Genomic DNA, 26,217 nt, shown 5'->3' with positions numbered 1-26,217 from the left:
GAGCACTGTGAACACAAACACTGATGGATCTGGACCACACTTGGCACACATATAATTAAAACACTAACCTTTTCAATTAACCTGGGCAAAGCTAATTGTTAATAAAGAAAGGTGACAAATACAAAGGGGAATTGGAGAAATGAAGTAGCTGGGAGGCAGAGATGTTTATGAGTATGTGCACTGAAGTGATCTATGTATTCAGTAAATATTTCTACCACTTTTATATTGTCATGCTTTCAAAAAATGTATATTTGTGATAAAGGTAAATACAGTAGAGTCTCACTTATCCAACATTCTGGATTATCCAAGGCATTTTTGTAGTCAATGTTTTCAATACATTGTGATATTTTGGTGCTAAATTCATAAATACAGTAATTACTACATAGCATTACTGAGTATTGAACTACTTTTTCTGTCAAATTTGTTGTATAACATGATGTTTTGGTGCTTAATTTGTAAAATTATAACCTAATTTGATGTTTAATAGGCTTTTCCTTGATCCCTCCTTATTGTCCAACATATTCACTTATCCAACGTTCTGCCAGCCCGTTTATGTTGGATAAGTGAGACTCTACTGTATACATTTTCTGTAGAATCCTTATGCATACGCACTCAGAAACAATTCCCAAACAAATGTACATAGGAATAAAGCAACATTACTATTACTTTTTGGCAAGACTGAAGTCTTCCCATTACTCAGAACTGTGTCATAGAAGCTTAGTGAACATGTCACCCCCTCCTGAGCAGAATAAAGAGATATTCTTATCAAAATAATTGGTGCATTCCATCTGTCCATCTGCTGTTTAATATAGCACTAAAACTGTTGCAAACATTAGAAGTGAAACAAGCGGCCCAATTAAGTGAGGGAAAGACAATTCCTTAAGCAGAGCTCCAAGAGATAAACCGACTGGGGCATCTGTTTTTACAGTATGAAAAGGCCTGTTTGATGAAACATTTCAATCTTATCAAAAGGCTCCTCCAAAAAATATTTGTGCTTCTTTACTATGTACTATAAAGAGCCATTGTGGTGCAAGTTTGAATTTCCATTTGGTCATGAAAACCCATGGGTGACCTTGGCCAGGGCATAGCCCAGGCATGGGCAAACTTTGGCCCTCCAGGTGTTTTGGATTTCAACTCCCACAATTCCTAACAGCCTATCGGCTGTTAGGAATTGTGGGAGTTGAAGTCCAAAACACCTGGAGGGCCAAAGTTTGCCCATGCCTGGCCATAGCTGCAGCATCAAAGGAAAGCAAACTCCCTCTGAACAAATCTTGCCAAGATAATCCTGTGATAGGTTCACTTTAGGGTCACTGTAAGTCGAAAAGGACTTGAAGGCAAACAGCAAAGAAACAGCAAGAACCACATGCCATATAGCAGGGGCAATGTGACATAACAGCAGTGGAATATTTCAAATACCTAGACAAGGAACAACAAGTCTTTTAGAAGTCTGAGAAACCAGGAGTTTTGGAATTTCCCAGTCTTGAATCAACATCCTGCGGTCGCTTGCTCAGAGTCATATGAATGAATGCTGGCCCTGCTTCTTTCCTTAAACTTTTTTCCAACTGTCACAATGGTGGAGAGACATTTGGAAATAGGCTGGGTCACTCAAATATCAAAGAAAATATTTGCATGCATAAACATGAATTGTGTAAGAAGCCAGGGAGTTCCGAGCTCAATTCCTTGGATCAATCATAACCAATCAGTCACATTTGTTGTGGGGATAAGTGGGGAGGGCCAGGCTACATTCTGCCTTTAGTTGCTTCTTGGGAAATAAATGTAAATGACTTAAGTGTAAGTAGAATAAAACCTAGAGAAGAAAGTAGAGGATATTTACTATTTATTTATTTACAACAATTCTACCCGCCCTTCTCACCCGAGGGGACTCAGGGCGGTTTACAACAACCGGCAAAAATCTATGCCAAACAGATCAATAAAAACAGCAACACATTAAAAACCATTAACAATAATCCATAAAATACATTAATCGAGCTTAAAACATATAATATCAAATCAAATTCTATTTTCTATCCTGGAAGAAGGTGCTACCCATGGCCTTCAACAAGAGCCTTTATCTACCTTACCTGGAGATACCAAGGACCTTCTGAATGCAAATTCCATGTCCCACCACTGAGCTATGTCCAGGTGAGTCTAAAACCTCTGTAGCTGCAACAAACTGTAGGTGTAACTATATTATTTTATGTATTTATACCCTGCTTTTCTCTCTTGATGGAGATCCAAAGCACCTAACTGTAACTTGTCTATGGTGACATCTGCTGGGCTTTACTCCAAACTAGGAATAAACTTCACCAATGAAGGTCATCTAATGTGGGTACATTTTCTCTTGAGAGAAGCAACTTCACCATCCCTAAACTTTAGCAAAATTCCTATTCATACCCTGGGACAGAATCAGGACGAAAACCATTAACATTGAATTTCATCTTGTGTCCTTCCACTATCGCCCTACATCTCCAAAAAGCACTTGATACTGAGCACCTTGGCGCTGGAAAGAAACAGTACCAATGTGCTCTTGGGCTCCCTCCTTCATGACATGTGTGCTAAATTAACATTTGGATTTATTCTGTGAGTAATTAAGAGTAATCGCTCCGCACCAAAAGCAACATCAAAGCAACTGTTTACATAGCATGCTGTCTCCATGGCTGACTTTAAATCCCAGCAATGGCAAGTTATTAAAAGGAACAGCCAGACTTGTAATGTTTTAAGATGGCTAGTTTCAAACCCACTCAAATGAAAGCAAAGTTACATCAAAAGGAAACCGCCAGACTTGCCCATTTACCGATTCACTTTTTTAAAAAAAGCATCATTATTTACAAAAGGAAGTATTTCCTTTGGCAACAGTTCCAAGTACTAGGAGGGGCTACATAATTTTCTTGCAACACCTTATACGTCTACAGATTTCCTACTAAACAGAGACAGAAAAGAATGAGCTAACCTCACAGTCAGCCCAACAAATGTGCAGTGTTATGTTTCCACAATCAAAGGAAAGCACTCCTTTTCCTTGGATGTTCTCACTCAGAGATTGGAAAATGATATTTCTGGATGACAACTCTCAGAATCCCTTTTCCAACACAGGCACAGCCTTGAAAAGTTGACACTACAAACCATAAATCAAAAATCTTGATATTTTGAAACTGCTACCCAAGCAAATCCTCAAAGGTTATTGGCACTCACACGAAGAATTAAACATACAACAGTATAAATGTTAAGCTGGATCACTGTTATATGTTATGGCTGGTTAAATATTTTTGTGCTATCAGAAGACAACTTTCTTGATAATGGCTGATTGAGTGTTTTCAACTGGGAAGCCAACAGAGAAGGCCATTTCATAAAAGCATCATTGGAAGCGACCCTTATAGTCCTCTACTACTCCACTCGTATGCCTGATGTAGGATTTGAATTGAGGAAAACACTACTGAGGATAATCTCACTGAGGTTCTAATGTCAAGAGTATGGAATAGTGGCTGGGATAACAGATCAAGGTCAGGAGATCCAAGTTCCTCTCAGTACATAATCATGAACCTCACTAGATAACTACTAGGTAAAGAGTTTCTCAATCTCACTGTCCTCTTAGGTTCTTCTGAGAACAACATGGGCAGAAGAGCCTTGTGCACTACCTTGAGCTCGCCAAAAGAAGTGTAGGATGGAAACTACCATTGATAAACATGCATTTCTCATAAGAACTGAATTTGTATTGTATCCACAACAAAGATATGCTGCCACTCATACAGTATGACTCCCATTTCTACAGGACCGGTAACAAGGGTTTCATTTTTCCATGTCCCCCAAAATACCTCCCCTCTGGGCATTCTCCAGTGCGACTCTGATATTCTTGGGCTGGAAGTCCTTCATTTCAATAGGATTTGCTATTGTGTGGTTTTGTGTATCCACTCAAAATCTGGGAATATCCCCCACGGTTATGGAGGTCGTAGGATACTGTAGAAGGTAGTGCGACGGTTCAGCTTGAACCTTCCACAAGTGTCATTCCTCCAACTTTGAATTTTCCTGTTCCATTGGATGCCTTTTTAGAGATGAAACAAGTGAGGGAAAACAACGAAGCCCCAGCAATTTTCATAACGATGACCTTTGAAATGTTTTAACTCCCGGCCTATTATTTGTGGCAGAAGACCGAGCAGCAGGTGATTAGCCACACTCTGAGTCACCACGGTCTCCCAGTGCAATAATTCAATTAGATGCTTTTAACATCTTCCCATTTTGTTTGCTGCAACCACCCTCCTGCTGGCTGTGGTCTTGGTTGGCCTCCTGAAGCTTAGCAAGGTCAGACCGGGTCGGACTGGAATGGGAGACTTTCATCTGAGGAAGAACCGGGAGATAGCAGGGTGTTCCAAAAGTGATAAACTGTCCAACTGTGCTCAGCACCATCCTAATGTCTGAAAAGGGATTACCTCCATCACAACGTGGGCCTTCAGGTGCAAGGCAATACAATCTGATACCTGCCAATCACACTCCAAGCTTTCTCTGTAACCAAAGCTGGGAATCCTGAAGCCCTTCAAATGTGATTGAATGGCAAATCTCAGCAACACTAGCCAGACTTCCCAATATTGACGGACTCCGAGAACTAGTCTAACAACATCTGGAGGATCACATGTTTCCCATCCTTGGGTTTAGCAATCCCCTAGAATCTATACAAAGGCAGAACATGAACTGTAAAATCTTTTGTCCATGTCCAAATGGACAGGAGAGCTTGACTATTGCCATATGTTCACCCAGCAGTTTCCAATCAGGAGTGCGATTCATTTCCTGTCCTGGGACTGCTGCAAGACCTCCTTGTCAAACAGCTGCTTCCCAACCAAAAAAGAAAGTATGTAATAACAATTCAAAGCAGGAAAGAAAGACACACACCCCTGGTCACTTCCTCTTCTAGATCATTTCCCCAGGCAGCCCAAAAGTCACCAGGAAGCAACTTGAGATGCATCCAACATTCCCACCTCAAAAGGATGTAGAAGTTCTGTGTGTTCAAATGTATTATCCTGTGTCACGGAGAAGATCCTGAACCACAGATTCAGAAACTGGAAAGCTACTAGTTTCCCTATACAGTACCTTTTTAATTAACAGGTGAGATTGTCTATTATCTTAAAATGAGGCTTTAATCTGAGGGTTTCCTTCCTGCAAACAACTAGAGAGCTGCCAATTCAGCTACTACTTTCTTCAACTGAATACATCTAACATTGCCTATATGTGTACAAATATACACACACAAGCATGCTATGCTTCTTTCTACTTTTTCTATTTACCATTGTTTTTTTAAAAAAAATAGTGGATTCAGCCATTTATGTCTTTTCCACACCCAAATAATGGTAGTTTTAACCTCAAACCTGTATAACACGTTGTAGAAGCTAATTCAAGTCAGAAACTCCGTGTTTTACTTTGAGAACAGTCTGATTCACCAGACAACCCCATGCTTTTAAAAAAAAAACATAGATCTACAAGTTTGGCCACCAAACTGAAAATTACAATCACAGGTTGGTAATGATGAAAGGGGGAAATAATCTTGGAAGAAGCTTTCAAGTCTCTAGGGGGTTCAATTGTTTTTCATTACTTCTGCAAGGTTTTCCTGAGCCCAATGACTCATTTAACAAGTGCATATTGTTAGTTTTGAATAAGATGTTAGCTGAAATGTAGTGATCTGCTTTTCTTTTCTGCACTGTAGGAACGTATCCCTTTTCTTCCCATGTTCTGCTTGTTTTTGGTATCGAACTTTCTGTTGAAGAGATACTCGTATGGTTTTTCTATCCAGACTGGGTCATTTTCTTACATATCAATGAGCTTTATATTGGACATAACCTATTGGAAAATAACTGCACCCAGTCTCTGGGCACATATCCCTTCGGCAAATGTGAATCTCCATGAATATGTGGAGTCCACCTTTTGAAAACCACCAGTCAAGAAAAGGCATGACCTTGTTAGAAGTCAACCCTTTGAAGAAATGATATTCATAAGCATTCATGTAACTAACAGCACACAGGTAACTCAGCTGTAAAACTGAAGAACCATGTATTTGAACTGCCAAGGACAAAGACATGCGACTACAAAAATATATTTGGTTAGTAGTGAATGGTTGTTTCTTTGAAGTTGAAATTGTAATTGCCCAAAACATACATACCCTTTAAAAACCTTTTCATTTAAAATATGAACTCAGAGATTGAAAAAAACAAAGTCTTCTTTGAAAAATAACCTATCTTGTTTACTCATAAACATCTTGTATTAATTCACCATACAGGCACATTTCTTATTAAAGTTCAGTTACAGATAGGATGTAGCACAGGATATCTCTCTTAATCAATATTCCATAGTCTTGTAAATATACTTGTACTCACTGATGTCCATAAATATACTTCTATATTGAAGTCCAAACATGCATCCACCTCCACTGAGGTCTGATGCAAAAGCTGAATACAAAATGGAATCCCTGAGTCTGAACATGCTCAGTACAATCACATGTCTATAACCCCTCACACACCAAAAAGGTCAGTCAAACTGGCAAATCAACATACACATAGAATACAGGTTAGCAAATACATACATTAACAAATAAATAGTGAAAGACTTGGGAGGTTGCTATTTCCAACAGTTTAAGGTGCCCCAAAGGATATTTCCTAGCCTATCTGGTGAAACTGAAGCTACAGGATTCTCTTTTGCACTCTTTTATATTGATACTCTTACACAAAGCAATAATCTGTCCATATGTAACCATCTAGCATAGATCCTAAAGGAGAAAAAGCCTTCCTGCTGACCATCTCAACTGGCTAAAAGTAGTAAGTAATGTTTTCTGCTGCGGAAGGCAATTTTTAAAAGGTTGTTATTACAGTCATTATTAATTCATACCACTAATTCGTACACTTGCATTATGTTTAGCAATTTTTCCCTCGTGTTTACTGGATCAGCTTTTTTTGAGATATGCCAGTGTTTATAAAAGAGGGGATATGAAAACGAAGGCAAAAGAATGACTTGGCCAAAGTCATATCATTAGTTTCTGACAGAGACAGGAAGCATATGGAGCATCCACATTCGACGTTTTTATCCACTTAAGCTGACCCCAAATTCCACTGGGTCATTTTAAATTTAGCCACACTTAATTTGCTAAGCTTACCAAAAAGCCCAAGCCTGTTTTACATAAGAAAACAAGATGAAATGAAGTGTGTGATGTTATGGATAGTGGCTTGAGAGCAGGATTGGGACTTGGGACAGTTAGCTTCAAGTCACCACTGAGCCATGCAAATTAAACTTGTTTCAAACCGCATTAATTCTACAGTGTAGACAACACTCTTGATCTCCAGAGTCGTAATCCAATGCTCGTAACACAACACTACATTGCTTATTATTCTCATAGGTAGTATAGCTGGTGACTTGAAAAAAAAATATAAAAATAGATTACAGAGATATTAAGCAGCCAGGTTGTTGTTGTTTGTTTGCAATGAGAATATCTCACAATATCATTTCCCCCCTACCATCACAAAGTTACATGGACTATTATAGCCAGCCACTTGGGACTTGACAAGACCTATTTCATTCTCGTCTTATGCATTCGCAGAGCCTGGGATGACAGGGAGGCAGAAAGGCTATACAAGACCATGAGAGAGAAACCATAGCAACACTTTCGAAGCCGGCTCTCAGACAGACAATAAGGCAGGGAATGTTTTCAGCATAGGATCTCTTTTCTTCCTGCCTCCTGGAGAGTGAAAAAGATACGCTCACAGTGGGGACATCCATTACCTAAGTACAGTGTTTACCTTCCATGCAACTCTGCCTTATATAAAAGCCAAAAGAAGAATGGTGGGGAAAGCTACTGCATATAATATCAGACCACCCCAGGAAGAAACAGACATTATAAGAGAGTGGCGGTCCTATAGCTAGCTAGACCACATCTCCCCATAACACATAATGCAACTCAGAGGATATATTCTCCTATATGGGTCTGCCTAGATTTTGAGATATTTGGATAAGGACTTTTTTTAAAAAAAATCACGCTACCTTTGACAAGGATGCATTCTAGAATTATTGCACTTTTGATACCACCTTGGGTGCATCTAAACCAGCTTTTCTCAACCTGATTGTCGGGACCCCTGGGAGGGGGGTCATGAAGGGGTGTCAGATGGGTCATCAAAGACCATCAGAAAATACATTCATCTTTGGGCATATTGAGTATTTGTGCCAAGGGAGCCGGGCTGTGGCTGGGCCGGGCTGTGGCGCAGGCTGGTAAACAGCTGCTGCAATAAATCACTCTGACCATGAGGTCATGAGTTCGAGGCCAGCCCGTGGCGGGGTGAGCACCCGTCAATTAAAAAAATATATATATAGCCCCTGCCCGTTGCTGACCTAGCAACCCGAAAGATAGTTGCATCTATCAAGTAGGAAATAAGGTACCACTTATAAAAGTGGGGAGGCAAGTTTAACTAATTTACAACGTTGGAATGAGGAAGTGCCATCAGAGTGGATGATGAAGCTGCTGCTCCCCCTGTGGCTAGAATCGAACATCCCCTCAGGAGAAGGTTAAATTGCCTCTGCGTCTGTCTGTCTGTCTCTGTCTCGGTTCAATGTGTTTATGGGCATTGAATGTTTGCCCTATATGTACATAATGTGATCCGCCCTGAGTCCCCTTCGGGGTGAGAAGGGCGGAATATAAATACTGTAAATAAATAAATAAATAAATAAATAAGTTTGGTCCAGAGCCATCATTGTTTGAGTCCACAGTCCTCTCTGGATGTAGGTGAACTACAACTCCAAAACTCAAGGTCAATACCCACCAAACTCTTCCAGTATTTTCTGTTGGTCATGGGCGTTTTGTATGCCAATTTTGGTTCAATTTCATCATTGGTGGAGTTCAGAATGCTCTTTGATTGTAGGCAAACTATAATCCCAGGAACTACAACTTCCAAATGACAAAATCATTTAACCCACCCACCCCAACCCCACCAGTATTCAAATTTGCGCGTATCGAGTATTTCTGCCAAATTTGGTCTAGTGAATGAAAATACATTCTGCATATCAGATATTTACATTACGATTCATAACAACAAAATGATAGTTATGAAGTAGTAACAAAAAAAAAATTTATGGTTGGCGGTCACCACAACATAAGGAACTGTATTATGGGGTCACGGTATTAAGAAGGTTGAGAACCACTGATCTATACTGTAGAGTTCATGCAGTTTAATGCCAACTTAACTGACATGACTCAATGCTATGGAATCACGGGAGTTGTATCCCTCTCTGCCAATCAGTGCTGGTGCCTCCCCAAACGATAAATCCCAGGATTCCATAGCAGTAGCACATGGCAGTTAAAGTGGTCTCAAACTGCATTCATTCTGCAGTGCAGATTGCCATGGCTCAAACTTACTGAACTCTAGGATTCACCGTTTCCGAGAGAATTCTCCACCAAAGATGGGAACACATTATAGAATTCCAAGTACTACACCAAATTACAAATACTAGGATTCTGCAGGTCGGAAACACCGTAGTAAAGTGATATTAAACTGTTATAACTGTAAGATGTGGCTAGTTTTCAGTCCCAGGACTGCGAACGGAACTCCCTACCAAGGAAACCTAAAGAGATCTTCACCCTGTTGTCTTTCACCTAGTAGGCAACCACTTGTACAGGCAGTCCCCAAGTTACAAACAAGTCTACATAGGGACCACCAAAGGCAGCATTGCCAAAACACGAATCAAGGAACATGAAAGGCACTGCAGAATAACTCAACCAGAGAAGTCAGCCATAGAAGAGCACTTGATAAACCAACCTGGACGAGCATATTATTTGAGAACACAGAAATGCTGGACCATTCTAACAACTATCATGTCAGACTACACAGTCTACACAGAGAAGCCATTGAAATCCACAAACATGTTAATAATTTCAACAGAAAGGAGGAAACCAAGACAATGAACAAAATCTGTTTACCAGTATTAGAAAAAACTCTAAAATCAGGACAGTTAATAAAGAACAACACTAGGAAAAACAGGGGATTTTCAGACATGAAACAGTCAGGGCAGCTAACACCTCCTAACAAAGAATTCCTCCAGGCAGGAAGCAGCCAGGCCTTGAAGATGCAAGGCTTTTAAATGCTAATAAAGGTGATTAAATGCAAAATTCACACTTTCCTCCAGAAAAGAGTTCCTTCTCTCACCCTGTATCTTCCACAGATATATAAAACTCACTTGCCTAGTTTCCAACAGACCTCACAACCTCTGAAGATGCCTGCCATAGATGTGGGCGAAACGTCCGGAGAGAATGCCTCTGGAACATGGCCATACAGCCCGGAAAACTCACAGCAACTCAGTGATTCCGGCCATGAAAGCCTTTGTATTTTATCCATGTATTTTACTTCCACGCAGCTGTGAGTGCCAACAAAATGCAATTGCATTCTAGCTTCCATTTTCAGAGACTTTGTTCAATGTTCTTCCTCTACGTGCTAAAACTTCTTTAAAACTTCCAATTCCCCTTTATGACTCATTCACACCTCCGCAGGTTCTGAAAGTTTTGTCTCTCATATGCCCTGCATAAGCAACAGGTAAAAGGAGGCATTTAAGGACACCCAAAAAACCTCAAATGATTTCCTCGTTTATCTGTTTGGAAAACAGAGCTGATATTGGAAAGGATATAAGCATTTTCACCTCCATCAGCCTAGCTTCCCCATTAAGAAAAATTACATTGTTGTGTAAGCTGAGAAGCCTCTTTGACAACCTATTAGAATCCACTGGTGGGAAAACTAAGTAATAAATAATAGCAGAAAAAAGGTCCCTGTGGGTCTATTACGGCTGCCCTGGTACTGATGGGTTTACACACATAGTTTTAAACAGGAGCAATGCACAAGTTCTCCAGGGAAATTAAGCTTCAGAGTAGGCTAGATGGGAAAATTAAAACTACAGGCATTTATTTTGAAAGTATGGGTTTTTTTGGTGAGCTATAAATCGACTAAGTGATGAAATGGTTCAACCAAATCTGTAATCAAAGATTAAAATGGATTCCCGATTAATCAGGGAGTTGAATAAAAGGACCTCCTTTATTCAAAACTTACAATTATGCCAGCTCCTATTTCTCAACAAATCCAACAATATGCTGTTAAAGGGAATCTTCCTTCCAAAGTCACTATCATTTTTGAAGTAAAAATCAACTGGTTTGAAATGTGACGTTGGAGGAGAAATGCTACGGTTACTGCATATGGCCAAAAAATGTGAATAAATGGGACTTAGGAGCAAGTCAATCTTAACCTCTCACTAGCAGCAAAAATGGCTAAACAGAGGCTATGATTCTTTGGGCATATCATGCAACAAAATGACTCACTGAAAAAGTTGCTGATGCTCAAGAGAGTTGAAGGCAGTAGGAAAAGACGAAGACCATATTAGAGCTGGATTGGTTCAATAATGGAACCCACTGCCCTGAATTTGCAAGACATGGAACAATGCAATGGATAACCAGAGTTCTGGAGGTCTGTCATTTGTGCAGCTATATAAGCCAACACTGATTTGATGGCAACAACAACTTCAAAACATCTTTAGATATTATCTTCTAAACTTGCTAGTTGGCATCACAAACATAGCAAAGGCTCTTGGCTGAGTAGATCATAGCTAAACCTAGGAGATTCCCAACCATAAACATTTTCATGACCGCATGCTGTGACTGTTTAATAGCCCTGAATGATAATAATATAACAACAACTTTATTCTTATACCCCACCTCCATCTCCCCAAAGGGGCGGCTTACATGAGAAAACAACATGCCACAACAAAAATTAACATACAATTTAAAACGTAATATAACATCATCATTATAAAACAACACAACATGATGAAATTTAAAAACCAAGACAATTGCTACGTAGACAATTTCTCATTATGGAATAGTACATATCCACCTAAAGTTAAAACTGCATAAACATGAGGTCTCTACACTATTTTTGTGACCTTTAGGGAATCCCTGCTGTCACAGAATGAATCACCGCCACTAAAGTCAGCCATCCACATTTAAAGTGATTTTTAAAAATGACTGCTTTCTATACCCTTGACAACATCTCTCTAGGAATATCTAGGTTCTCCAGCATGACTTTAAGGTCAACTTCTTACAAAGATCTCTATGTTGTAGGAAGTTGGCCACAGAATTGCACTAGATGACTTGAGAGATTTCTAGAGAGCACATTTTTTTTAAAAAAACCTTGCAAATAATAAACTCTGCAAATACCAAACTCATAATGACCCTCCAAGAGATATAAAACCTGCCTGTTTTCAGCGTAGTCCAACTGCTGTGCTTCTGCGTGAGTTCTGGCCATGCTCCACGATTGGAAGAGCCAAGGCAAGGAGACATAACAGGCATCTTCCCCGGGGGGCTGCTGCTGGTAACCGTATTATCTAAACCCCACATTGCACAACAAGACGGCAGAATCAGAATCAGACCACCAAGAGATAAGGGCAAGGCAGTGACTAATGCACAGACACAACAGAGCAGCCTCCTTTGGTCACGCTGAACTCTGAAACTCTTTTAGTTCTCAAGGCAAGCTAGCTGTTTTCTCAAAAACACATCACTAAGGAACCAAGAGGGTCCTTAGATATACTTTGCATACAGAAGGTGAACATTTAAACCTCTTGCTTTTTTTCCCATGAAGGAGGAAATTAGCATGCAGGAGGATTTCTTTACCTGAGACCCAGAACGCTGCTACCAGTTCATGGCAGAAAACATACAGAATAACAGGGAAGAGGGATTTTTGAGTCAGGAGAAGGAAGCTTTATAGTTTCACCTAGCCACTTTATTGAACAATGGGAAACAATTGCCTCAGGCAGCAATTGCTGAAGGGGCTGCAAGGAAGAGCTTCTGGACAGCTGTTCCTTCTGAGCTACTCCAGGTATTTCCATATCCACACACTGCAATAAGAGCCCATGCTTATAGACTTCATAGGATTTTCTGAGGCAAGGAATACTCAAGAGGTGGTTTTGTTTTCTTCTGAAATACGCCCTACAGTCATTGGTGATCCAAGGACTAACTTCCTCAGCTTCCAAGATCAGACCACTTGAGCTATTCTTGATTCTCTAAACCAGTCAATCCAGTTGGCTTCTGTACTCAGAATCAATGGAAGGAAAACATCTTGCCTTTCACTCTCGAGCAGCAACATGACTTGGTTCAACCTAGTCAATCAATATAAATAACTACAGCAGTTCCAACCCCAGGGACCCTCATAAGAATCTCTGAACACACAATACCATCACCTTTATGTTACTACACAGTTGAGCTTTAGCAAACCTGATTATACCCCATCCGATTTCTTCGAAACATCAGTAATTGTACATATGCAAATATACACATTTGCAAAGATGAGGGGAAAAGGAACAAGAAGCATGGGTGGAGGAAACCAAGCAGAGAGCCAATATGCAGGAGTCCCCACAGTCATTTTATTAATAAACATTCAGTAAAGCCTCATTGCTCCTGGTTGTATCTGCCTGCGAAAGCAATGAGGGAGTGAAGTGTTGCATTTACTGCTCTTCTTCCTTGGGCTTAATTTCCTTCTCCAGTTGCTTTGCAGATTTTATAAGTAATGAACCAATAAAGGGGTTTTTTTTGGAGGGAAGTTTAATTTTTGGGAGAGTGGGAGAATTTGTTTTCTTCCTGCCCTGTGCTCTTCTGTATTTTGATGAAGCCAGTTCTAGACTGAGAACAGGAGAAACTGATCATTCCGGTGTTTTACACTTTGACTTCCAGAAACGTCTGCTCATACAGTAAAAGACTGTGGGAGATGTGAGCCAAAACATCAAGAGTCTCAAAAATTAACTAATGAATTGGCAGAAGACATGCGCTGGGCATTTAGGATGCATGCATTGGGGTCTGGTGGTTAGTTCAAGGGGCCAGAAGCAAGGAGTACAATAATTATTCCAAAGGTATTATTTCCACCAAAGTGTGTGCTGAGCAATCCATGGAGCAGTACAGTCTGACATGTTAACTCAGAATGGGAAGCTGTGCTGAAAAGTTATCAAAGGCCAGCTATCATAAAGCAAAGTGAGGCAACTATGCATTTATTTATCGTGTCAGAAGCAAATTGAGAATACAGCTATAATTAATGCAGTATGCAACTTGCAGTGGGGCAACTGCTTTGCAGCTATTACATCTGAACCTTTAAGCCGTGGCAGGAGAAAGGTATAATATGTACATAAATAAATTTAATTTAATACACTTATTTGACCACACAGCCTCCTATCAAAATGGCGTGAAAGGAGTGGCCAAACTGTCTTCTGCTCACGCAGTAAAATATACTAGTTCAACCTTTGTGGATTTCCCATAAGACATGTTCTAACTGGGTTTAGCGGAGATGCTCCTTTTCACAACACAGCTATTATCCAGATGGTCCTGCGGAGCAGGCTAGCACGGTATCACATTTCCTTGGTGGATGGATAGAGGAAAACCTTGGGCTCTGGTGGTGGAGAACTTGGGCTGCACATATTGGTGCCATATGGAACTCAAATATTTAAGCAATTGATGTAATTCTGTCTTTTGTGTTCCCTTTTTGCACAGTCTTGTAAATAGTCATTAGAGCAGTCCTATGTCATTGTGAATCACTGTCTCCAAGCAACTAGGTATAGAAACATTGTCAGTTCCCTTACAGGCCACAAATTACTAACAGATAAGTATGTCGTATATATGCACATGGGCAGAGTGGTAAATGTAAATAAAGAAATAAGTAGGAGTGTGTATTTTCATATGACTTAATTGCAAGGCAGCGCTGCAATTGACTTGCCCCCCAAACTGTGAGAAAAAACGTTTGTGGGGTATCATTTACAACCAGAGCGGCCAAAAATAGTGACATCGGGTTAACTAAAATTGGTCATAATACACTGTAGGTTTGGCATACTATTTCTCTCTCATGCACACAGACACAATGTTTTGAAAACTGACACACTTGCCACTGAAAACTCTTGAGTAAGGCATCCCAGCTTGAGGGCTTGACAAAGCCATTGTAAGAAATGTTGCCAGAATGAAAACCAGAGAGGACTCTTGTGCAGAATAAGGAATTTCAGCAGGTGTTGCTATCAGGCAACCAGTCACAAGCAACAGCTGCTGAAATCTCCTGAAGGTACAGGAGCCTGGTTCATTTTTCACTTTGACAACACTCCGATGTTGTAACTTCCCATCAAGTCAACTTTGACTTATAGGGACCCTATGGATGAGAGACCTACAAGAGCTCTTGCAAAATCAGGTTGTGGCTTCTTCTGCTGAGTTGATCCACCTTTAGCACAGTCTTTCTCTTTCCCTACTTTTACCAAGCATTATTGGTTTTTCTTCCAATGAGTCATACTAGATCTAGGAGTCTCAATAGACCAGAAGCTGAACATGTGTCAACAGTGTGATGTGATAGATGAAAAAAATGTGATTCTAGTTGCATCAATAGAAGCTTAGTGTCTAGATCGAGGAGTCCCACAAAGTCAGACCTCATCTGGAATGCTGTGTCCACAATTCAAGAAGGGTATTGAGAAGCTGAAATGTGTCCAGAGAAAGGCAGCCAAAATGATCAAAGGTCTGGAAGCCAAGCCCTGTGAGGAACAGCTCAGAGAGGAAAGTAGGTTTTACTTAACAGAAGAGAAGGTTGAGAGGGGACATGATAGCCATGATTAAATATCTGAAAGGACATCACATTCAGGAGGGGGCAAGCTAGTTTTTTTGGCACTCTTTAAAGCAGTGGTTCTCAACCTGTGGGTCCCCAGGTGTTTTGGCCTACAACTCCCAGAAATCCCAGTCAATTTACCAGCTGTTAAGACTTCTGGAAGTTGAAGGCCAAAATATCTGGGGACCCATAGGCTGAGAACCACTGCTATAGAGATTAGTTCATGAAGCTATTGATATAAAAAGCAGGAAAAAAGATTCCACCTCAACTGTGGAATATGTTGCCTTGGGTGTGCTGAACTCTCCTTCTCTGGAGATTTTAAAATAAAAACTGGCTGGCCATCTGTTGGGAGTGCTTTGATTGTGTGTTCCTGCATGGTAGGAGTTTGGGCTGGATGGCCCTTGTGGTTTCTTCCAACTCTTAACATTCTATGATATGATCTGTCCCAAATATGACAGTCTTCATTGAGTCGTTTTCACTTGTAGTGAGCGTTCAGCCTTGATTTGCTCCAGGGCTCATTCATTCTTGAAAAGCTAGTTGTAAGAATGAAATGTAACAGTTCCCTGCATAGCACCCTTCACTCTTTTGCAGGGCGAAAAACAAATGTGAAAGATAAAACATACTCCAAAACGTTAGCATAATTGGACTGAACAGGAGGTGTTTTTTAAGCAGATGGTGTCCTATTTAAGTGGAAGGTCTTTCCCTCCTCCCTTGCAAACCCTCCCTTCATTCTGGCCTCCTTTTTTGGCAGCACCAGATAAGACCAGAGCATTATCTTCCATCTATTCATTTTGGTACGGACAAGAATCAGATTTCTGTTGCTTCTAATTTAAAGTGGCTTCTTGCAGATAAGATTGCCTCCTGATCTGTAATCATCTTTGTATCACTGACATGACTAACGCACATCAAAGCCTAATGGATAATAGCACTGTGGGGCTGCTCCGTTTGGATGGACCTCTTAGCTAAATGGGGCTGGTGAAAACAAACCTTTGTGTGCATTACCATTACAAATTTCTCCCCACGTCTCAGGCAAGACTGAATCCCTTTTAAGACCCAAGGCATCTTGGGACAAGTGCGCTGAATCTAAAGCAGCGCAGCAGAGAGAAAAAAGCAAAGGGAGACATATTACAACATCAGTGCATTTTATGCAACAAAGTGTGCAAGCTGTCAAGTTCTTTGGGATCCTTCCATCAAGCTGGGTAGTATAAAAAAATTAGAAGAGAACAGCATCAAAATTAACATTGAAAATACCTTGCAGCCATGAAATCTGCATTTAAACTTGGGGTCCTAAATAATGTTATTGGTATGATTCCACTGACATAACAGCATTGTATGGAATTCTGAGATTTTAAGTCAAAGTAAGTGCATTGTGTTGTATTATATTATATTATATTATATTATATTATATTATATTATATTATATTATATTATATTATAGCCATCCTTTCTCCCAGATTTGTTCAAGGTGACATACAACTGTTAAAACAAATACAGTGGAAAAAATGACCAGCACAGTTCAAAAGCAATCAAACTATACTAAAATCTGAAACATTTCGCACTGTACAAATATAGGGCTATGATTCCACTTTAACTGTCATGGCAACATCCCACAGAACACTGGGACTTCTAGTTTAGAAAGGAATGAGAACTCTAACTGGGAATTCTGAATATCCTTTCCTGAATTACAAATCTAGGATTCCAAAGGATTTAGTCATCACAGTTAATGTAGAAGCAGTTAATGTCCATAATGAGAAAGGAGCCACTGTTTCTATGAACCACACCATCCAAATGGGAAGAAACTGGCTCTCAGTGGTCTAAAAGTGTCATTATAATCACACAAGACATATGGAAGCTGTAGATACAAAGAATCTAAGAAGATCCATGGTGCATTAGACCAAAGGCCAATCTGGTCCAGTATTCTGTTCCTAGAAATGGCCAAGGAATTGCCTTAATAGGAAGCCCACAACCAAGACATAATCTTTCCACTTACTGGAAGAACTAGGACTTTAACTCATTGGAACGCTGACTAACCCACTTGTATTTTATGGCTGGTGTTATTTATTTATTTATTTATTTATTTACCGTATTTATATTCCGTCCTTCTCATCCCGAAGGGGACTCAGGGCAGATTACAATGAACACATATATGGCAAACATTCAATGCCAACAGACAAACAACATATATAGACAGACACAGAGGCATGTTACCCATTTTAAAGCCATTTAAATGTAATTGCTTTTAGGGTATATGTTGTAATGTTTTACTCATGTTTTCGTTTACTATGTCTTATTGAATTGTTTTAATTGTTTTCATCTTGATGCTTAATTTTTTGTTGTAAGTTTATTGTTGTTACTGTGCATTATCTTGTATTATTTTGATGTGTTTGTACTCATTTGAGGTATTCAATGTTTGCCTTTTTGTTTTGTGTCTGTAAACCACGCTAAGTCCCTTCAGGGAGAGAGGGCGGCCTAGAAATAAAGTACAGTAGAGTGTCACTTATCCAAGCTAAATGGGCCGGAAGAACCTTGGATAAGCAAATATCTTGGATAATATGGAGGGATTAAGGAAAAGCATATTAAACATCAAATTAGGTTATGATTTTACAAATGAAGCACCAAAACATCATGTTATACAACAAATTTGACAGAAAAAGTAGTTCAATACGCAGTAATGTTATGTTGTAATTACTGTATTTACGAATTTAGCACCAAAATATCATGATGTATTAAAACATTGACTACAAAAACGCCTTGGATAATCCAGAACCTTGGATAAGCAAGTCTTGGATAAGTGAGAGACTACTGTATCAGTATTACTATTGTATTATTATTACTTCCTCAGCAACTGGTATTCAGAGGTGTACTATGTCTGACACAGCAGATGATGCATTGCCATCTCCACAGTTAGCCCCATTCTTTCCTTGAATGAGCCTGATTCCCTTTTTGCACTGACCAAGTTGGCACCACTACTGCCTTTTGGGGCTACAGTCCAAGTAGGTAGCAACTCTTTTTGGAGACTTCCAGGATGCCATTCCTGCTGGACCCACTCTACCTCTTCCAAGCAATCCCAAGGTACCTTATGTCTTCCTTTAGGGAGTATAGCACAAGGAATAAATCTAACAAACTCCTAAAGTCAAAAACACCTCATGATATACAATCCACAACATCCAATTCAATCCTTCACAAATTAATGTGCAAGGACCTCTCTGTCAGGGACCTGAACTAGAGAAAAAACAGGGGAAATCTAAATGATAAAATATTATCAGTTCCTATTCACTCTCCTCTGATATTAAGCAACAAACAAACTAAGACAGTTAATTGTTCAACCAGTAAAACGGGGACCTCTCTTAACTGGCTGGTCTCTTGATCTGTGTTGACCCATCAATCGAAACATTGGGTATGCTGAGAGTCATCATATTACAATTTTTCAAAAATTAAGAAATGCATCCATCTCTTCCTATCAAGCTTCAACTACATGCAACTATAGTTCATTAAAACAGCTGTCACTTCATACCGACAGGACGGGCAAGGAAAGGAACAAGGGAACAGGGAAGAAAAAAAGCTCTTACAGAAATCCAGAGGTCAGCAAATATTCCATCTTATTTCCCAATTCCATCTCAATAAGTGTTAACAGGGTTTCCAGTCTAGGACTCCTCCCGAAGGGCATCCAGGATGACATGATCGTTCCGACAGCTGTGACAAATTACGCTCAGTCTGCCTGAGCACCAACCAGCCATGTTCGTTTAGCTGCAATTACTGGTACATCATGATCTCCCACCTTGGAGAGAATGTGCCCATCCAGCAAAAAACGAAAACCATCCCGTATGTATCAACACATCTGTATTATTTCTCCATTAGCCCTTTGAGAAAATAAAAGGCAGGAGTGGAGTTGATGATGGATTCATGTACCTACATTAACACTCCTTCAGGTGTTTTGAAAATGCTTCTTACCCTTTTCAAATAAAGGCTCTTTTAAAGCTTCAAATTATTCATCCATTCATCATGACATAAAAGACTACTGTAAATTATCACCAATACTGATTGAACAATACTGGATCAATTCTTAGTTCACGTCTATGTATTATTCCTCCATAGGAATAATCTGAATATTGATAAACTGATCGTAACTTACATGTCACAATGCAAACACAGGTTACTTCAGAAACAAAGGGCCCGTGAAACCCAATTTGTTATTAACTGCTGTCAAGTCAATTTCGATTTATGGTGACTCTGTGAATGAGAGACCTCCAAGTCACCCTCTTATCACCATCCCTGCTCAGAGCCAGAGATACTGCTTCCTTGATTGAATCTATCCATCTGGAATGTGGTTCTCTTTTTTTCCCACCAACTGCATTATTTTCTTACATGGAATGAATACAAGAGTCGTAGCTATTGCGCCTACAACAAAAGAAATCTTCTCAGAAAGCATTTTGGACCCTGGGAAACTGACTTTTGGTATGCAGATGTATTACTTTCACACATCAGCGCTAACTGACCACTGTTAAGATCTGAAAGACTTGTATCGCCTTACAAAGTCCTCTGAAAATTGAAGGCAAGGTTCATGATTTGCATCTTTCTGGATCCTATTACATTCTATCCCACTCCCCCAACTCTACAAATGTGCTTTATGGCTGAGACCTTTATACCACTCAGTACTGCATCCAGGAAAGGGGGTTTATATTCATGAAAGTGTATGTATGCAAAAATAAAACCAGTTTGTCTTAACAGTGTTGACACATTTTTCCATCCCTTCCTTCCTCTTTCTTTCTACGTGGAATGGAATATATCTTTTGGGAGGCAAAATGGTTCATGGCTTTGGAGTAAGACTGGGCAGAAGGCTTAAGGATAGAGGGACAGATGGAAGAAGAAGAGCTTTTGAGGCCCATTCCACACTGCCATATAAAATCCAGATTATCTGCTCTGAACTGGATTATATGGCAATGTAGACTCATATAATCCAGTTGAAAGCAGATAATGTGTATCATCCGCTTTGATAACCTGGATTATATGGCAGTGTAGACAAGGCCTGAGACAAAACCATCTGACATTTTTTGCTTCCTCCCTCAATTGTCCCCTAAAGGCATCCATTCCACATCAACATAACAGTTTCCATGCCAAGTAACTGTAACAGGATTGAGGGTTGTTGTATGTCTTTCGGGCTGTGTGGCCATGTTCCAGAAGTATTCTCTCCTGACGTTTCGCCCACATCTATGGCAGGCATCCTCAGAGGTTGTGAGGTATGGATAAACTAAGTAAGGAAAGGAAAGAATATATATCTGTGTAGAGTCCAGGGTATGGCAAGAGTCCTTTGTCACTGGGAAGCCAGCATTAATGGTTCAGTTAATCACCCTAATTAGCATTGGAAAGGTTTTTGTCTCTTGCCTGGGGGCATCCTTTGTTCAGTCAAGCCCTCAGAGTGTTGGTTCCCATCTACTGTTTTGATTTTGGAGTTTTGTAATATTGGTAGCCAGATTTGGTTCATTTTTATGGTTTCTTCCTTTCTGTTGAAGTTGTCCACATGCTTACGGATTTCAATGGCTTCTCTGTGTAGTCTGACATGATAGGTGTAACAGGATTGGTTACTGCAAGAATGGGTGGTTGATTTAATTCCCAACATCGACATACCACATTCTTTTCCCCTTGTATGGCCAATCTATTTAACTGTAAGACAGAGGGCATGAACTATCTTGACATTAACGCTTGTAAGCAATCTGGCATCTTTTTTCCATTAAAGAGTGGGACAAAAATGCTTCAAATAAATAAAATCAACTTAGTCATAAGCGTTAGCATGAACTATTCAGAAGAAACCATTCTGGCAGAGCTTTACCCCAGTTTTCTGAAATATCAACCTCTAAGTTGTATCATCATGACATAAGACAAGAGTGTGAAATGAATGTTCAGTAATATAATTGAGCTATGATTGGGCCACTTTTGACTGAAGGTGGGGCATCATATTCATGATTGACAATTTCCCACCCAAGTTTCAAAGTCAAAAAACAAACTCCCCAAATAATTTTGAAATGTGATAGCATGTGCCAAAGCTCGAAGCATTCTACTTCCATCGTTTTTCCAGAATTCACAATGTGGTCCACAGCATCACCACATATATTCCTGTCAAAACACAATCCTAGTGCAGCTGCTGGACCATATAATACTTTAGGAAAGTCCATCATACTGCCTTCTCTTTATCCTTTTTTTAACCATTAAAAAAATACACACAGCAGTACTCTTATTAGGATTGAACAGCTGGGTGGAAAGCATCTTTTGGAATTCATACATTGCCCCAAATTCTTCACAACTCTATGGGAAATTGAAATGGCATCCCTGCCATTAATAAAGCTTTGGGGTGGGGTTGCAATTTTGAATTCCTTACAATGCCCAAACATGAATGCAGCCCACTAATGTGAAGGAAGCCCACTAAAATGAGAACTGTGTGAAGATGTGATAGAATGTGTTCATAACCCAAGGATCGTTTACACTGCATTAAATACAGTATTCCGATTCCACTTTAGCTGCCACTGCTGCACCCTATGGAATCCTGGGGGCTGTAGTTTTGGCAGATATTAAAGCTGCCTTCCTGAAAAGAAGTCTACATACTCTTCCTTAAAAAAGCAAATTCCAGGATTTCCCAGGATGGCATCATGACCATTACAGTGCCATAAAAGTGCTATAATTGTGGAGCGTGACAGTCACACAGTCCCAGTACACAGACTGACTGCCCTGCTGTAAAATGTATGCTTCTTTGAGCCAGGAATGGAATATGGGGCATTTCAATGTCTGTTTTCCAGCCACCGTCTTGTGTTTTACTCTTATGGTTTCCGAAAACAGGTGGCTAACTGCCCACCCCCCAGCAACACCCACACCTTCTCCAAAGAGCCTCCAGTTAAATGAAATGCTTGACAAATAGTGGCATTTCCCTGTCTTCTACTTGACCTAAATTAATTTTCCTCTTGTCAACAAGTTTTCAAAGCCTGGCCTCCTTTACACTTCTTTCTTGAAGCCACCAAGTTTCATGGCATTTAGTCAAGATAATCTTTTTTTCTAGACGTGTTAGGAAAACAGCTTATTAGATCTGGATGGTAGCTACTGGGGGACTGGATAGCATTTTCGAATGAGTCTCATCTAATTGGACAAAAAAGAACTTTTGCAAAAAAAAAAAGTGTCTCTATTTCTCATTAAGTTAACACCTTTTGTTCAGAAGACTTACCATTTCCCATCCATGTTTCCAAAGTATAAAAAACCTCCTCAAATGTTTTGCAAGTGCAATAAAGGTAGGGTAAAGGTCTTCCCCTGACGCTAAGTCCAGTCGTGACCGACTCTGGGGGTTGGTGTTCATCTCCATTTCTAAGCCGAAGAGCCAGTGTTGTCCGTAGACACCTCCAAGCTCATGTGGCCGGCATGACTGCATGGACCGTCGTTACCTTCCTGCTGGAGCAGTACCTACTGATCTACTCACATTTGCATGTTTTCGAACTGCTAGGTTGGCAGGAGCTGAGACTAACAGCGGGCGCTCATTCCACTCCTGGGATTTGAACCTGGGACCTTTCGGTCTGCAAGTTCAGCAGCTCAGCGCTTTAACACACTGCGCCACCACCAGTGCAATAAAAGCTGTCCTGAAACTGGAACCCTGCTTTGCCCCAAGATTTGTTTGTAAATGCCTAAACTCCCCTAGAAGCCAAGATGACCAAACTGAGGCTTCGTACTTTGACCATATCATGAGAAAACATCTCATTAGAAAAGACTATCATGCTTGATAAGACAGAAGGCAGTAGAAAAGGAAGAAGATCATGTTCGAAATGGATAAACTCAATCATTAAAATCATAGCCCCAAGTCTACAAGATCTCAGCATGGCTGTTGATAAGAGGGTGATTTGAAGGTCTCTCAGTTATAGGATCACCATAAGTCAGGCATGGGCAAACTTCAGCCCTCCAGGTGTTTTGGACTCCAACTCCTACAATTCCTAACAGGCTGTTAGGAATTGTGGGAGTTGAAGTCCAAAACACCTGGAGGGCCGAAGTTTGCCCATGCCTGCCCTAAATCACAGTCAACTTGATGATAGTTAACCACCACCACAGCAATGTTTGTAAACAGCCCTGAATCTGAGACAAGTAAGAAACCCCTTCCCAAGTTCATAAACTGGAAGCAAGTTTGTTCTAAAGACATTGCATGACTAATATAATATCAATGACTAATAGAAATGTGTGGGCAGATGAGCAGTCAACATTTGTGGACTTACATGCAAAACTACATCAATTGCTGCTATGACACTAGTGATGTCATCCTCAACGGTAACTATGATGAGAAATATGACTCATTTCAGGGGGGAAAGGGGATTTTATCCCCAACTGGGAACACCGGGAGCATTATACCTGTGTTGTTGTTATTGTGTGGCTTCAAAACATTTCTGACCCTAATAGGTGACCCTAAGGCAAATCTATCATGAGGTTTTCTCAGCAAGATTAATTAAGCAAGATTAACTTTCTCTGAAAGTGAGATTATGTGACTTGCCCAAGGTCACCCACTGGGCATGCCAAATCCTGTTCTCCAGTGTCATAGTTCAACACCCAAATCACTACTATACCATGCTGACTCTCCACATGCTGCTTATCCAGAAAATTACATGACAAACAACTAGACCAGGCTAGTTCATTATGCCTGTAGCAACCCCCAAACATGTATCCTATAGGTGGGATAAAAAAATCTGCAACCCTAAATATTATGTCGTACATTAATTCCTATCAGTTTTGCCAATCCTGTTAGGGGAGTTATTGTTAACTGTGGCCAAGTCAGTTTTGATTTATGGTGACCCTATGTACTAGAGACCTTCAAGATATCCCATCAGTTGTTGCTCTGGTCAGTTCTTGGAAAACTGGGATTGTGGCCTCCTGAATTGAGTCTATCCACCTGAAATTGGATCTTTCTCTTTTCCCATGACCTCACATTTTAACCAAGCACTCTTGTCTTTTCTAATGAGTCATACTATCTCATGATATGTCCAAAATATGATAGCCTCACTTCAATTATTCTGTCTTTTACAAAGAGTTCGGTGTTAATTTGTTCTAGGACTATTTCATAGTCATTTTATCACTCAATGGCAGCAAAAAAACTCTACTCCATTATGTTTCAAATGAGTTGATTGTTTTCCCAGCAACTGTTTTCCCGGACCAGTTTTCATAACCATGCATAGAAACTGGGAATAGACATTTGTATGTTTGTTTATTTAGACTCCCTATTTTGGCCTCCAATTCTTTTTGGCTTGCAGAATTTCTGTTCTCTCTCCTCACATTTATTTCAGTGTTTTGTTTGCTTTTTAATTTGCTTGTTCCAAATGCTGGTTTTGCAAGCAAACCTTTGGACAGGTTTTGAAAAGGTTATTCGTCTTCTTATCCAAAGGTCTCACGAAAGGTTAACCTACATAAGCATCTACTAAACATCAGACACAAGGAGCCTGGCTACAGGAATCAGAGTGCTGCATGCAAGCCTGAACTGCACAAAGAATGCCACGTCACAGACAAATGTGAACAAGTACATTGTACATAGTAATCAAACCTAGTGTACATAGCACCAGAAATTACTGACTTAAATCAACAAAGGCCCCACCTTTAAAATGTGGTTTTTCAAGCAAACATCTGAACAGCCAACTTGCCATTAGACTTCCTGTATTTAGAATAAACACAGATAACAGAAACAAACCCACAATTTGAAGACTGGCTTCTTTGATTCAAACATTTCAAAATAGTTGAGGAACAACTGTTCTGCAAAACCAATGCCCTAATGAATAACTTCTTATGGGTAGCCCAAAATGTAGTGTAGTTATTTAGTTGCATGTAACATTTTATACATTTTTGAAGAATATTAACCACCCCAATGACTGCAAGAACTCAACATTCAATTACCAAGATTAGCCAAACTAGTTTCTATAGCAGACATGGGCAAACTTCAGCTCTCCAGGTATTGTGGACTTCAACTTCCACAATTCCTAACAGCCAGTAGGCTGGAGGGCCAAAGTTTGCCCATGCCTGCTCTATAGTCTGTGTAAACTAAAATGTTACAGGAATAAGAAACCTTAGGTGACCTATAATCCCTAACATAAGTTCACCTTCTATCACATAACGTTTTGAGCTGGCAAGAAGTTGTACAACTTCTACACTAAGCATTGGAAAAATACCATGGAGAAACATATTCTGATTTTAATTCGTGTTGCATTACATATGATCGTAACATAGTCAGAAATGTTGCCTTTTGGACTACAGTTCCCAGAAACCCATATGTAAACTGTGGGATATTGACATTTCCAGGTTTTGAAGTGGAATAATTCAAAAAAGACAATTCTTGTTCTTCTGGCCTCCTATTCTGGTTTTGATACTATAATTTGATTAACCCAGTTTTCTTTAAAATGATTGGAACGTATTTAATACAAAACTATCCCTGTCCCAAAGGACAAATAACTGTGGTTTTACCTATCTGCATCCAATAAAATATGCCATCTTTAGGGATTTGATAGGTCCTCTAGATACCTCTTCAGTAATTTCCTTGACTTCAAGGGCGACCCCATGATCACTTCCAAAATAAGTCATCAATTTCAATAAGGTTTGCTATTAT

The 26,217-nt window shown here is 39.9% G+C and overlaps 1 protein-coding gene across 13 annotated transcripts in view; it reads right to left on the bottom strand.

Annotated features, from left to right (window-relative positions):
• mtss1 (MTSS I-BAR domain containing 1) overlaps positions 1 to 26,217 on the bottom strand; it is a 164,603-nt gene that overhangs the window by 55,087 nt on the left and 83,299 nt on the right. Inside the window, exon 1 of one of the 13 annotated variants that reach the window (XM_062980041.1) lies at positions 12,665 to 12,770. The exons of the other annotated variants lie outside the window; for them this stretch is intronic. The gene's annotated coding sequence lies outside the window, so the exon portion shown is untranslated. Of the gene's footprint in view, positions 1 to 12,664; positions 12,771 to 26,217 lie in introns of those variants that run through there. 13 annotated transcript variants of the gene reach the window in all.

Source organism: Anolis carolinensis, chromosome 4 (genome assembly GCF_035594765.1).
Source record: "Anolis carolinensis isolate JA03-04 chromosome 4, rAnoCar3.1.pri, whole genome shotgun sequence".
NCBI classification, from domain to species: Eukaryota; Metazoa; Chordata; class Lepidosauria; order Squamata; family Dactyloidae; genus Anolis; species Anolis carolinensis.
This window is presented reverse-complemented; position numbering and strand designations above follow the sequence as displayed.